The following is a 12806-nucleotide window of genomic DNA, read 5'->3' as shown; positions in this document are numbered from 1 at the left end:
ATGCCTGCTTCTGTGTTATGATAGAAAAGTGAGGTGCTAATAACCTCTTGGGCCTTATTTCTTGAGTTTAAAAAAAAAAAGCTGTCAAGGCAGGAAGAAGATTGAAACAAATAAGGGGCTTTAATTTCAACCAAGAGTAATTATTTGCCCTGCAACCACCTGTACATGCTCAACAAAATCATACTCTTTGACCTCCAGAAATTTCTAAATGTTACTTACAGAGCTGAGCAGCTTTTAAGTAATGTCATTGAGACTTAAATTTTAGATTATGTTTCCATTAGATTTGAATCCCAGAACTCAGCAGCTGGAGACCATCCATCTCACTCTTCCTCTAATGGGATCTCCAAAACGCTCACTTTTTCCAAAAGGCAGTTTCCTTCAGTTTAAAGTTTGAACGAAACACTTCAAGCACAGTGTGTCTTATTGCTAACAAGACTTTTGGGCAGTGCTGATGGGGCAAACTTCAGTTTCTACCAGAATAAAAGGGAACTTCAAGAAGGTCTTGTAGCAGTACAGTCACCAGACAACCAAGAAACTCCATGTGAATGAAGACCTAATCCACTAAACACTGAACTAATACAGCTCTGTACTATTACAGCTCTGTGGGGCAGCAAACAGCCGGAAAAAAAGAGTTTGGAAAATCACTGTGGCCCAGCAGGTCATCATGCCCTGGTGCAAACCCCAGTTTCACCAGTTACTGTGCTTCATGATCCCTTTCCTCAGCTTTCCCAGTGCATTTTGCCAAAAAGTTCTTTCTAGAAAAGAAAACAATATTTTATATATATATATAAATTATATATTTTTTTATATATACACACTAGCTATATGCATGGTACAGCTTTGTGCGGATAAAATACATGACAGGAGGAGGTTGCCCCCCAAAATCTGTGCAGACCAGCAGGTTCCTTACGGGTCCCTGTGACCGAGGCTTCCCAGTGCCTGCACCTTTTTTCCCCCGTGAGCAGGAGTCCCGTGTGACTGCCTGGCACCTATCGCATGCCCAGCGTGCCTCTAGGACTTAAGAAAAGGAATGTAATTGAAATAATTCCTTCATTTATTCATCCACATACACAAGCAGTGGATCACAGCTGGTATGCAGGAGACCCAGTTTTTAACTGTTTGAAGAATCAAAAAGCCAGAGGGGTGAAAGAAGACCCATAAAATAGGCTGCACAGCATCCCATGCAGATCCGGCTCCTCTGGTTCTGGTTCTCCTTCCCTCCCTGTGCACACAGCGCACCTCAAAGGCCTTTCAGAGAGACAAATCAGCAGCAAGTTAACCTCTTTTCTGGACAGATGGGAAGAGCAGAGGACAAGAAGAGGCTAAGACTAGGCATTAGTTTGTCTTAGTTTGCCACAAAGCATGGATCCAAGACACTGGACCACACACCATTGAAGCCAACCTAAACCTGCATTGCTCCCAAAAGCAGCAGTCCAGTCCTTACTCCCAACCTCTCATTTCCCACCCAGACAGCCCTTCCTTGCCCCGACACCAGCTTTCACACAGCGATGTGGCAGGGGTGAGATCTGATCACTTTTATCTCATGGCGCTTTTTTCTAAGCTCATTTCCAGATGGGCTCATTCGCATTTTGCTGCGTGGGCAAAGGCGTGGTGTTCCAGCGCTCTGCATCGTGGGTCACCCGCTGCCGCTGGATGTCCACGTCCTTGTCACCTGCACCCAAGGAACAGCGCAAGCTTTGGCAGGATTCAGTCCTGTATACGAGATGCAAAAGGCCAGATTTCTCCTAGGCATCCTTGGCATGCCCCAGCTGGAGAGACAGCCTCAACCTCCCCCTTTTTTTTCCCCATCAGTGAGGGATGACTTTTGCTTTGAGGTTTTTTGGGGGGGGGCATAACAATTAGCAGGGAATCAAACTGTGAAGTAGGGTAAGTGACACCCCTAAGAGTTCACAGGTAGTCAAGATTAGCTTCATTAAGGCTACAACCCCACAGTGCACAGGTTTTGCCCCTAAGATCAATTTAAAGGCTCCCCCCTCCGATCAGCTGCGGCTCAGCTCACTGCCCCTTCAGGAGCCTCACACTAGAAAAGAGATGACAAGCCATGTGGATTAAAAAACACCCCTTAAAAAAATAACTTGCGGACAGGAAGCAGGAGTTTAACGTGTGTCATCAAATGAGGGGCTCAGATACGATGAAGCTGGAGAATAGAGCAGCGAAGATTTGTATTACAGTACTTTTGATCCCAATCTATATGCAAAATATAGTACAGGTGCCTGTATTATGAAGTTGCACTGCTTGAGAAGAAAATAATTTTTTTTTTTTTTTTTTTCCCCTCCCAAATACTATTTTCAGGAAGACACCTTGCATTGCAAATGGCTCTTGTTAGCCAGGCTTGTGTTCATTTATTTGGCTGTGCTGACCCCCAGAGTCCGGCGCCCTGCACGGCACACCCGAACGCCGAAACCCCCCGGGCCGCTGACATGCCTTCCACCCACTGCCCCTCGTTCAAAGAGGTTTTGCTGAAGCGATTGCTCCCACAGGCTGGCGACGATTGCACCCTGACAGCGTGAGAGAAAACAGACATTCACCCCGCGTCGACTCAAATTGCTGCATGCAAGAGAAACTGTAGAATTAATTAGATAAGGAAAAAAAAAACATAGGTATTAAAATAAAAGCACGTAGAGAAACTCATGGGGAAGCTGTCTGATTATACCTAATATCTCCAGCCACACACCTGGCAAAACACAAGTTATCACTAGATAAGCACCGGCTGTTTCAGAAGGGAATCTTTTATTTCTGCTACTTGAGTCAGGAGGAAGCTGATTCTATTTTCTATTTTATATTGTACATTTTTAGGGCTTTCTATTTCCATTTTTCTGAAATAATTGTTTGCCATGTTAACAACTGTCCAACATACTAATCAACCATTATTAAACACACAGAAATCAGAGATGGATAATTTTGGTTAATTATTCTCAGGTGGTTGCTGCATAATTGTTAAAAAACAATAATTTCTCTTAACACAGTTGCAATGTTAAAACCACTGTGATGGAGACCAAAACTACTCCAGCACAGGAGGACACTGGAAGCCAAGTGACTCCTCTCTTTTTTTATTGAGAAAAAACCCAATTCCTCAATTTCAGAACTCAAGACAATAAAGCATATACATTAAAGCTCAAAAGCCCCCCAAAGCAGTCACGATTACAAGATTTGCATGAAGGACAAGGGCAGAGAAAAGGACGCACTCAGCGCGGTTCCCACGTGAGAGCCACCAAAGCAGCACATCACTGCAGCACCAATTGCCTGAGCCAGCAAGGGACACCCTGAGGAGCTCCATACATATCTGCAAGACAGTGACCTCCTCATCCCACAGTGCTGTCTTCTCCCATCATGTCCTTTCCAGCAACAGTTCACCTTGATTCCCTTTTGCCACCAAATCCATCACCCAGCCCTTTCCGGGCTGCCTGGAACAACACGCTGCAGAGATAGAGCAAGCTCCAGCCGGTGGTGTGGGGCTCCCTGCTCATCTACCAGGGCTCCTACTTGCTGGTGTCCCTGCCAGGCTTCATCTACCAGTTCATCCCAGCCATGAAGAAATACAAGATTCAGTCGGTAAGCAGGGACAAGAGAAGCGGGACAGATGTGCATAGACCTCTATAAAAATTAAACAAAGAAACCCCCAAAAAGCGGATGGGAACACTCCCGCCCGGGTAGTCACAGGACGGGCTGAATATCTATTCCACCTACAAAGAACCTAGATGTTTTGGGGGGCCCTGTGCTTGTTCCAGCTCCTGGTGAGTTTGCAGAGGCCGTCAGTTTAGTTTATTTTGTAGAGAAGGGGAAAGCAGAAGTGATCTACTCCCTCTGCATTTTTTAATCTTTAAGTTTGACAGGTCTAACTCTTCATGTTGCTCAGGAAAGAAATGCTGATTTTGGGTCCACTTCGTAAAGTACCAAACAAAAACCAAAAAACCTATGGCTCCAAATAAAGAGTGTGTGAATCAATTATTCCCCTAAATGAAGAGAATTCTGTCAAACAACACATTTGCATTTTTTGCTTTGGATTTTTGTTTTGTTTCAATTCACTTCCCCCACTCCCCTCCTTCGTTGTCTTAGGACAAGCCTGAAACTTGGGAAGCGCAATGGAAGTGTGTCAAGATCGCATTGATAAGAATCCCCGCTTTCCTTCTAGCAGCATTCATTTCAGGCTACTTTTATTCGGAGGACTTGAGCATCCCCTACGACCGGGACTCCGTGCCTCCGTGGTATTGCATACTCCTTAAAACCTTGAGACTATCAGAGACAAAGATGGGCAAAACCACCTACTTTACTCCCCTGCAAAGTTATTACCACAATTAACATTTCTGTCTCTCTCCCTTGTCTGCTAGGAATTCTGTTACCGCTCAGTGCTTGGGCTGCTTTATAATTGAAGATCCATGGATCTACTTCACGCACAGATTAATGCATCACAAGACCTTCTACCCATATTTACATAAATTTCATCATGAATTTAAGGTGCAATCATAATAAAGTGGCAATGAACGGTAAACGGCATTCCAGAGTGCAGCTGAACTGTGAATGGGCAATTATGTCTCTCAGTCTTTGGGAAGGGAGTAAAAATTTATGTTTCATAAAGTACACTATTTACTAAAAATCAAATGAGCCATTATTTAGTCATGTTCATATTCTGGGGAGCAGGGAGGGGAGAAAGAGAGGAGAAGGGGTGAAAACAATCTTCAAATCAGTCAAGATGCTTGAAGCAAAATAAAATTATGTGGGAAGAGCTGGGCTGCATGAAAACCACTGCCTTAGCTCTAGTGCTTCACCAAGCCTTCTTCTCTCACCTTTGATGCTGAGCCTTTACCGTAATTAGACATCAATCACATGACCTTTTTACTCAAAATTTACAAAGAACTAAGCATTAAAATCAGGAAAGTGAGAAAACAAAGACAGACTACTGGGTGCCAGGACTGTTTCCTATCCAGCGCTCCCCACGTACACTAACCAGATGCATGTCTTGCAGACACCATCTGCTATGCATTCCCTATATATCAGCCTCGGAGAGTACAGTATAACCAGAGCAGGTATCTTTGTTGCAATATATGTTTGCTGCAAACACCTATTTGTGGTGTGGGTTTGGTTCACAACACTTCTACTGAAAACGATGGATACACACATGTCAATAACAACAGAAAAATTTGCCAGACTGGAAACTTTAAAGTACTGTTTTGACTCTGTGCTTCTTTGGGGGGGGGGGGGGAAGTATTTTGTCATTTTTTAGCATCAGATTCTTGCCTTGTACCTTCTCCTTTGATCTAGGAACTAACCAAAGTGTCTTTCTCTTGCACATAGCACTAAAAAGACCATACAGTTTCCCTTACCCAAATGCAAATTTCCTCGTGGATGAGGGTTTAAGGCTTGTTTTCTGTGCAAATTTAATATACCTACATACTTTTTTAACTTTCAAAGCTCAATGCCACCTTCAGCCTAGAAAAAAAGAAAATTGAAGTTTGTCTTCAGGTAAGAGGCATTTTTCACAACCCAGATGGGAATTATCTTCCCTCTCCTCCCTGCAAAAACGGCAACCTGATAAATCTCTTATAATCTCTATATATCCTCCTGTGAAGATAGGATCTTTGTTCTTGGCTGTGCTTCCCAACCTCCACCTTTTTCTGCACCACCTTTTAGACTGACACTTGTCTCCTCAGCCGCTGCTGTAGCTCAGGGGTCTGTGAACAAGGACGTCACCCCTGAATCCCCCTCTGTCACCAGTTGGACACCCAGTTGGAGCTGCAAGGTGCTCCCCAGCTGCAGGGCTGGTTGTCATTGACACTGTGTGCATCCAGGGGACAAAAGGAAAGTGCTGAAGCAGGAAAAAAAAGAAAGAAAAAAAAGGTATAATAAATAGCATCCGGGAAATGAACCAGAAGAGCGGTATCGCTTGATGTATCATTCAGGACCATGTACTACTCAGAAACCCTGTATCAGCAAACAGGCTGCTATAGCATCAATACATCACCCATGCTGGGACAGCCCGATAGGAGCCCGAACCAGGACTTCCATCTGCAAACGAGCTGGAGCCCCGCAGCAGCAGCGCCTCGGCTGCAGCCAGCGCCTCAGTGCATCCCACCACCAGCCAGATTACAGCATGGAGCCCTACATTCCTTCATTCAGCACCACAGGCTGCAATATTTTGCCATAAACAAGTGTGTTAAACACTGGAACTAGTTAAATGTAAAATAGCTATTCAGGAAAATATTCAGGTCCAAGGACAGGTTAAGCTAAGAGAAAGTCTGTGATGCTGTATCCTCAATGCATCATCTCCTTGTAGGAAAACATCCTCTACGCTTAAGGGAGGGATCCCAGCACTTTTTCTTCTCCCAGCATAAGTTATTAGGGATGTAGAGAGAACACACAACAGAGAAAACATAAGACTTGACTATGACCTTGCACAAATACCACCATCATTGCAAAACACCTGACACGAGGCTCATTTGCAGCAAGAGGGCTTACACCCATCTCTAGCCAAGCAACAAGCCACCTGTGCAACGTGCATAACCCAGTGCTAAGAGCTTCCACTCCTTTCCTACATGCCATTTCTTCTGCAGCTTCATCCTCACTTCACACGCCCTCTCCTCTGGCCACTGGGGGTACGACATCCCCCGGATCCCACTCCGGTACATCGCCTTCATGGTCGACACCGCTTTCCATGACCTCCACCACAACAACTTTCACAGAAACTACTCACCTGTCTTCACCTGGTAGGATAAGTTGGTTGGGACCAACAAGAAGTATAATGCATTTCTTGCAAAGAAAAAGCAGAAGGAAATCCAGAAAAGTCATTAAGCTTCCCCTGAGCAGAGCGGCCAGGGAAAGAGCGGAGGGAGGTATGCGAGTGAAGCAGTCAACACCTGCAGCTTAAACCAACTGATCACAACGAAGGTTTAGGTCATCAAGCAGCTGTTCCTCTTTTAAGTAATTCGCTTCCACCTGGTTTCCCACTTTTTTTTTTTTTTTTTTTAAGGTAGCTCCCTAACAAAGCAACTGCAGTCACTACTTGTTCCCAATAACCCCCAGGATCAATTATAGCTATAGCCATTTTAACAGTTAAATTACCAATGCTCCAAGCTTCAGTCTTCACATCATGCTGCATGACTCGTTTCACAGCGCCAATGTGATCATTTGCTCTTGGAATTGGTTTCAATCTGTATATTAATAAACATTGGGTTTAACTAAGAGTATAAAAATAACAGTTTAATTTCTTGTTAGATAAGCCAAACTATTCCCCATATCTCATTCTTTCAAAAAAGAAGCACATTTTACATTCAAGATGTAGCTATTAAAAACAACATACGTAACTAGTAACTGGACTGATTTTTGAGACAAACCACTTCTTTAAGACATGCCGTCCACAAATCCATTCACACTCTGGGCTCTTGTAAGCCACAGGCCTTTTAAACCTGCTTTTGCTTTTGCTCTGTCCATTGGGTTAAGCCCGGACTGTGCTGCACCACAGCAGATACAGGCTAAGACATGGCCTGCAGCCTTTGTTCTTTGCAAAGCCTGAGCTAAAGGGGGATTTTAAGAACCACGGAGGAGAAGACAAAGCGAGTCATGGACCGCCGATCTCATAGGACCCTGCTAACTGATGGGTGTTTCAGCAGGATGTAGTCAGACCGGAGGATAGAGAGAGAAGAAGCACTGGAAGTCACAGCCAGCAAGTGGTCTCCTAACATCAGGTTGGGTGGTAGAGACAGGTCCTAAAATCTTAGAAACTTATTTAGTGTAAGAGCCCCCAGCCATTTAAACCCTCAAACCTAGTCTGAACTTGGAAAGTCAATTTAGACAAAGTCTAACACTCCTGGAATGATTTTATCATGTTCACCTTTCTAGGTAACCACAAATTAAGTGGTTTCTTAACCCAGGCTGCTTTCCATTAGTCCACAAATCAGCTGCAACTTATCAACAGCATTTTTTCCACTAACTAACTGAGGTCTGTTATCACTTCAGGTCTGTGCAGCTGCCTCGGGGGTTTCTGGGCATCGGGTCAAAGCTCCAACGCTCTGGCACATGACGTGTGCCCTGGGATGCTACAGCAATGCATTAAAGCACATGTGATTACATACTTCATCTATATTACTGCATTTAAAACTAAACCGATAACATGCTGTCGTGGTTTAACCCCAGCCGGCAGCTAAGCACCACGCAGCCGCTCGCTCACTGCCCCCCCCACCCCTGGGATGGGGGAGAGAATCAGGAAAAAACCCTCGTGGGTTGAGATAAAGACAGGTTAATAGGACAGAAAGGAAGAAAAGAATAACGATACTAATAATAATAAAATGACAATAATAATACTAAAAGCATTAGAATGTACAAAACAAGTGATGCACAATGCAATTGCTCACCACTTGTTGACCGATGCCCAGTTAGTTCCCGAGCAGCGATCTGCCCCTCCCGGCCAACTCCCCCAGTTTATATACTGGGCATGACATCATATGGTATGGAATACCCCTTTGGCCAGTTTGGGTCAGCTGTCCTGGCTGTGTCCCCTCCCAGCTTCTTGTGCCCCTCCAGCCTTCTCGCTGGCTGGGCAGGAGAAGCTGAAAAATCCTTGACTTAGTATAAACACTACTCAGCAACAACTAAAAACATCAGTGTGTGATCAACATTATTCTCACACTAAATCCAAAACACAGCACTGTACCAGCTACTAGGAAGAAAATTAACTCTGTCCTAGCCGAAACCAGGACACATGCAAATCGATAGTTCATTAAACTTTCCTTACACAGGTAAGAAATATTATCCAATTCTGAATTAAATTAGAGCTGTCTAGAAGACTGTAGCTCTACAAATACTGTAGTTTCTGTCAGAGCAAATTCTGTCATGAAAAAAAAAACCCAAAACCCAGAGTAACTTGGTAAGGGTTCCAGCCTAGGAGGAGGAGGGGCTGCATGCAATGTTTCCCGGTCATTAAGACCTGAACTCTAATTTGGCTGAGGTGCCCGTAGCTCCAGCTGGAAGGGCGGCTGGCTGAGCTCCCCCAACACATCAACAAGGTGACTTTGCAAGCGCAGGAGCCCTGCAAAGCTGGGAGCTTTGTGCCATTCGCACCAGAGCTGTGTGGTATTTTACAACGTGTACGGTAGGCAAAATGTTCCAGGTAGGAAAGTTGCAGAGAGGTGGAATGGAGCACCAGGAAAAGATCTGGTTGTGAGTAAAGCATAAAGTAAAACAAAACTTTCTGCCTGTGTGTCTCAGATTCGTGTGACTTTCCCTGCTCCTCTGGCAGAAAAACAGAGCCTGGTAATTTCTTTAGGTAGGTTCAGGAAAGCCGAGCTCTGTGGAACAAAATGCAGGGCAGAAAGAGATGCCCCTTCCCAGGGGAAAAAAGGAAAGAAGCAGCTAGCATATATACTGGGTTGTAATGCAATAAAAAATGTCTTATGAACAAGTGCAGTTTTTCTGATGTTGCCTGCACGGGTCTGGCAGCTGGGACTCACCAGCAGAAATTGCTTGTGCTTAAAAATCCTTAATAAATATCAAATAAAGTCTTAGGGTACATTTCTGTCCCAACACAACCCTGACTTCAAGAACATGATTTAAATTATATTTCAGCATTTGTCCAGTGGGACAAACTCACCATTGGGTGAGATAACGTTGTAGAAAGAGTATAATGTAAAAAAGTATGAGAAGGACATTGAAAAATAACATTTAAACCTCTAATGCTTTAGAGAAGAAGAACAGATCCTTTGGGACAGGCATTGTACATCCTTTAAAGGGCCCCTTTAGAAGTTTTACTGATTGAAAAAAGAGACTCTAACATTTTAAGACCTGTAATTTACTGAGCAATATGCTTAGCAGAGGCTGTGGAGGTTTGCAATGAAAGAAAGAGAAGGAGAAGGCTCATGATAATGCATTGAGCTTCAGCAGCTGTGCCAATTAAATCTCATTCAATTTGCTGAACAAGAACGTTAACATTAATCACTTTGGCAAATTTCTTAGAATATTTCGTGTCACTAAGTAGTTAAGTGATTTTGTGCTAAGTTCACAGTGCAGAATAACACTATATGAAGCAATATCAATAGTCACTGAGCAACTGCAGGATGCTCTAGGAACCCCTGTGTGGTTCATGGCAATGTTTCTGTAGTGGTCCTGTGCCTCCTACAGGCTTCTTTCAGAAGTATCCAACAGATTTTATTTTTTTTAATTTGCAGTTATTCTTTGCCATCGTATAGTACCCTCAGCATGGCCAAAGAAAAAGCCGCCAGCCAGGGGAGAAACAATTTTGCCTTCTGAAGCCACCACATCCACGTCCCATCTCCAGGCCACATCGTCATCGCTTGGAAGAAGGAGATCCTGTGCAAACTTCCCACTGCAGTTCAGGGCACGGGGATGCAGGGAATCCCTCTTTGGCCATATTTATTCATTTGGGCCTACAGTTAAATAGGTTCATCTTTTATCAGATGTTCGCAATTTCCATAGCTGAGGTTGTTTTCTGCCCTACCTTTGATTCCGTTTCCGGATGACTCATGTACCAAATTATACAGTATTGCTGTTGCAGAAGAGGCATATCTCATCCTGAGTTATTTCAAAACGCATGCTATCTAGCAACAAAAAGGGGAGCTGTTTTTCTGAGCTTGGCAACAGCAACCCAGGCTGGGGCACCCAGCCTGAGAAACGCATGGGTGCAAAAGTGCCTGGAGGAGAACAACAGGAGTGAGCATCTGCTGTGGTTTAACCTCAGCCAGCAACTAAGCACCACACAGCCGCTCGCTCGCTCACTCCCCCTACCCAGGGGGATGGGGGAGAGAATTGAAAAAAAAAAAAAAACCAAAAAAAACTCGTGGGTTGAGATAAAGACAGTTTAATAGGACAGAAAGGAAGAAAAGAATAACGATACTAATAATAATAAAATGACAATAATAATACTAAAAGCATTAGAATGTACAAAACAAGCGATGCACAATGCAATTGCTCACCACTTGCTGACCGATGCCCAGTTAGTTCCCGAGCAGCGATCCGCCCCTCCCGGCCAAGTCCCCCCAGTTTATATACTGGGCATGACGTCATATGGTGTGGAATATCCCTTTGGCCAGTTTGGGTCAGCTGCCCTGGCTGTGTCCCCTCCCAGCTTCTTGTGCCCCTCCAGCCTTCTCGCTGGCTGGGCATGAGAAGCTGAAAAATCCTTGACTTAATATAAACACTACTTAGCAACAACTAAAAACATCAGTGTGTGATCAACATTATTCTCACACTAAATCCAAAACACAGCACTGTACCAGCTACTAGGAAGAAAATTAACTCTATCCTAGCTGAAACAAAGACAGCATCACCTCAAAGAAGTTCAGGAGATCAGTTTGCTTATTAGAGAGAGCATTTAGGGGGGAACATAGCAAGTGTTTTTCAGCAGGTAAAAGTCTCAACACCACCACATCTCGCAACATCAGTGATGCTCCCTGGAAACAGCCCCCCTGCAAGCCAGGAGCACGAGAGCTGCGTGGTGTACCGGTAGAGACGAGGTGGGACCTGAACTTGCTGGGCTCACGCATGCTGCCCAGTGCAGTGGCACGGGGAAATGCCCAATTCAGTCAGGGATCAGAGCTGCTCCGCCGTACAACCCCACTGGGTGAGTTTTCCCCATATTTCCTTTCCTATTCCTTTCCTTGCTGCAGAAGTACTTGCCCTTCTGAGGCGGATGAGGCAAGGTGGGAGATACTGCTATATGGTCCTTGCCCTGCCAAGGGTGAAATCTGGGGTGCAACACATGCCGAAAGATTAAGATGTAGGACACAAAAAGAAAAAACAATAATAATAAAAAAATTCAGGCAGCAAAATCAAGGTAGTGAGATTTCTTCCTGTATTGCAAAGGATTTTCTTTAGCCACAGCTTCATAGATTTATCAGTTTAAACATGAATAAGAAAGGGCCAACTGTGCAGGAGACAAGTCATTTTGAAATAAAATACGGAATATTTGCAAAGGCCCCCAGCTGCATAGAGCAACCCACAATACGTCATTACCTGTTCATCAGGTAATTAAATTTCAGGATCCCACATGGTAAATTCGACGTCATACATTGTTATTAACAGATGAGGCACGAGGAGCATTTCTGTAAACTAGAGCTCAGCGAGACGTATTGTAAGCACAAGACAAAATGAGTTGTGCTACCTGTTAAATGTGTTTGTCTTTCCAGTGGTGTAGGAAACGTGTTACTTTATGGTGTTAAGAAATATTGAGCCCGGGGGGTAAACTCTCCTTTTTCATGTTTTCTCTCTTCCCTATCACATTCACAAAAAGGTTCTGTCTTCTGCCATCGATGCCCCTCACCAAGGGCTTTCCCACTCCCAAGAGAAACGCTCTTCTCCCGCACTCCAGCAGCCAAACAGCCTTAAACTTCCCTTGGAAAAGGAGCGGCGCAGACCCCAGGAGAGCGTCAGAGCCAGGCGTCAGGGCAGCATCTCCTCCAGCATTTGGATCTCTTGGCGTCAGCACGTGTGTCTCCTTTGGAGTGGGGCAGCGGTACTCAAAGTAAACCCAGGGTTTGTATTTGCTGTAATTAAAGAGGGGAAAAAAAAGCCACGTGGAGTGACGAGATTGTTCCTCGCTGTCAGAAGCCAACGAAATCAAAACAGACCGGGAAGAGTTTCATTAGTCCAGTTTTTATTCAAATTAAAGGATGGGGAACTACAACGTGATTTTCTTTTATAACATAAATATGCCAGTGAAGAATGTTTCTTGAGTCGTTTGTCGCACTGGACAAGACAGCTGTTAAGAGAATTACTTTGCAAAGTCCCTGGTCCTTCACACTCATGCAAAAAATCTTTACTTAAAAAAATTAGCTTAAGCA

The 12806-nt window shown here is 44.3% G+C and overlaps 1 long non-coding RNA gene across 1 annotated transcript in view; it reads right to left on the bottom strand.

The window, feature by feature from the left end:
- LOC127022123 (uncharacterized) overlaps nt 1–6790 on the bottom strand; it is a 39767-nt gene extending 32977 nt beyond the window's left edge. Inside the window, exon 1 of the long non-coding RNA XR_007767308.1 lies at nt 6710–6790. This is a non-coding gene — a long non-coding RNA (uncharacterized LOC127022123). The remainder of the gene's footprint in view (nt 1–6709) is intronic.
- Nucleotides 6791–12806: the final 6016 nt, after the last annotated feature.

The sequence above is a fragment of the Gymnogyps californianus genome, chromosome 14, assembly GCF_018139145.2.
Source record: "Gymnogyps californianus isolate 813 chromosome 14, ASM1813914v2, whole genome shotgun sequence".
Lineage (NCBI taxonomy): Eukaryota > Metazoa > Chordata > Aves > Accipitriformes > Cathartidae > Gymnogyps > Gymnogyps californianus.
Note: the sequence above shows the minus strand (reverse complement) of the source record. Positions and strands in the feature narration are given on the sequence as shown.